This window comes from Sinocyclocheilus grahami, unplaced genomic scaffold (assembly GCF_001515645.1).
Source record: "Sinocyclocheilus grahami isolate Dianchi unplaced genomic scaffold, SAMN03320097.WGS_v1.1 scaffold1034.1, whole genome shotgun sequence".
Taxonomy (NCBI): Eukaryota; Metazoa; Chordata; class Actinopteri; order Cypriniformes; family Cyprinidae; genus Sinocyclocheilus; species Sinocyclocheilus grahami.
The window spans coordinates 10,652-13,660 of record NW_015506213.1 but is presented as its reverse complement, the minus strand read 5'-3'; positions in this window follow the sequence as shown (position 1 = coordinate 13,660).

The window sequence follows — 3,009 nt, the reverse complement described above, 5'->3', positions numbered from 1 at the left end:
AGCGCTTCCGCTGCTTCCGGTTGTGTGTATGTGGGGTAAAGCAGCTGAGCTTTTATCATGCCACAGTCGAGCGCTTCCGCTGCTTCGGGTCGTGCGTATGTGGGGTAAAGCAGCGGAGCTTTTATTATGCCACAGTCGACTGCTTTCGCTCCTTCCGGTCGTGCGTATGTGGGGTAAAGCAGCGGAGTTTTTATTATGCCACAGTCGAGCGCTTCCGCTGCTTCCGGTCGTGCGTATGTGGGGTAAAGCAGCTGAGCTTTTATTATCCCACAGTCGAGCGCTCCCGCTGCTTCCGGCCGTGCGTATGCTATCATGCCACAGTCGAGGGCTTCCGCTCCTTCCGGTCGTGCATATGTGGGGTAAAGCAGCAGAGCTTTTATTATGCCACAGTCAACCACTTCCGCTCCTTCCGGTCGTGCATATGTGGGGTAAAGCAGCGCTGTTTTATCATACTAGATACATTTAGTTCTGTTATAATGCTACTCTGTGCGGTCGTCACCGGTCTATTAAAACGCACAACCTATTAAAGCGTCTTTAGGGTTTCCATGTTTTCTACAAAACAAAACCGATGGAAATCGAGGGGTTATGACGTCATTGGCAGGCGACACAATGACACTATGGACACGCTCCGTGTCACTAGTTAAAATTGCTTATTTCTCTTGATTTAAACATTCTTCGAAACATTTGGGATAATGTAAGTACACAAGTCTGGTGCACTTTTAACACTGTTCTACATATTGTGCCTTTAAAGCACATTTCTCACAGTCACAATGCTTCAATAAGCACATGACATCACTAAATATTCTAAAATATTTCAAATATTTGGTGTCAATGGAGACTTCTGCCAAAACTCAGTGGTCAACAAATTGCCACAGCCGACCCATTTAAATGGGCCATAGCAAAAAACTAAAATGTTCTCAGTTTGTGTAAATCCACGTGGGGGTCAGAGTGTGATTTTTCATCCACAGTAATTTCACACTTGTCTAGAACAAATATGTTGCTTTGTTTCATAATTACAGTGTATAGGTTTTTCTTTATTTACCTCAAAAGAATGGAAGTGAAATATGACAACATGCCCCGTAGGTGGGGTACATTGTAGGGGCACGTTGTAACATGACGTATGACGGCTTAAAACGTTATCTGATCTCATGAACAAAATATACAAGACAAACTAAAATATTAAAATTAACTAGTTTCTCGTGGTTTCTCATTAAGATTCATAAAAGTAATTAGTGTAAATTACATCGCTAATGTCATAGAATAGCATAGTTTAATGACAGTGGGGCACATTGTAACGCTTATGACGGCTTTAAACGTTATCTCATGAACAAAATATACAAGACAAACTAAAATATTAAAATTAACTAGTTTCTCGTGGTTTCTCATTAAGATTCATAAAAGTAATTAGTGTAAATTACATCGCTAATGTCATAGAATAGCATAGTTTAATGACAGTGGGGCACATTGTAACGCAGTGTTACAACGTTCCTCATCTGTGCAACCGGAATTTAAAACCGGGTAGTGTCTTCTGCTAGTTATCGAAGCATTAAAAACTATCTGAACTGATGAATAACAGATTGGAGATTCAAATAATTGCAGATTTGCCTCATTTTAAATGAACCCTAAAAACTGAGATGAAAAAATTTACTTCAGCAAGAAACTGACTTTTGCTAAGGTAAAATAAATGTTCAGCGATATCTTCAAAAGATTTTTGAATTTTGGTGCACTTTTTTTCTCTATATAGTTTTGATATGGTAACTAGTAGATACTGTAAATTTTGCTATGCTAGCATGTGTGTAAATATTTAAACCATGTGTGTTAAACTAACCCTGCGCTAGTTTGTGCCCTAATTCACTGCAGGTCTTGAATTCACAGCTCTTCAGCAGTAATTACCATATTTTTTATTAAACAAACATCTCTCTAGGCTTTCAGCGTGTCAAGCTTTGTACTCGTTTCCCTAGAACAGTATGTATTATTCTGCATAATCCAAGTGAAACAGTCACAAAGAGTCTCAAACAAACAAATCAAATCCTATTAACATCTCATCTGTTTCTCCTAGAGAGCAATGCAATTAGATTGAGCGTTGTGTTATCACGTTATCTCAAAAACTCATTCTTTTGAGTCTAGCATCATTTTTAAATTTTAGATTTAAATTTTAGGAGAGAGAAGTTGAAAAGACCATGAAATATCATCAGCATTAAAAGTACAATAAAATATTGAGAAAATCAGAAATACATGTATCAGTTTAGCTACCCTATAAGACCAGAGTATATTCAATAGTTGAAAAAAAGCCATGCCTCTAAATGCTATTTCCCACAATGCAATGCATTAGAATGTCCATCTAATTAAAAATGACATGACAAAAGGACGGATGCTAAACCACCTGTAAACACATATTCATACATGTCTTTAAAATAATACATGACGCATTCTGAAAGCTTGCAATGCAACACAAGCACTTTATGACAGCAGGCAACTGATTAAAATGAATTCTGGTCTGGAAATTACGATTCCAGCCAAAACAGCAATGGACTGAACAATATGAAAAAGTGCAGGACTGAGAGAACTGGCCTCGTTAATGGCAGCAGAAGTGTCTCAGTCCCAAACACGCTACACTAGTCTTTTGTCTGCTGTTCTATTGAGTGTCAATCGTGTAAGAGCACTTTAGCAGGATTAGACCGCATTCATTCATATCTGCTTTCTCACACATGTTCTCACGCATTCTTCTCCCGCTCGCTTCGGTGTGCAGAATATGAATATTCAAAGCATGGCTTCTTTTTTTCTCCTTGTTTGCCAGGTAGCTTTTTGCACTCAAATAAGAATAAGTTGAAAATTGTGTTTGGTGAATCCTCAGATGAATACACAGTCCAATCTCCTGACGCTATGAAATGTTCAGAAGGAAATATTCGTTCCTAGCAGCGGAAATGTAAGTGGAGGCGCTGCGAGAACAGTATGACAGACTCTTGTGTTGATCTTTGTACCTGTGTGTCTCTGCAGCAGGAGAGAGAG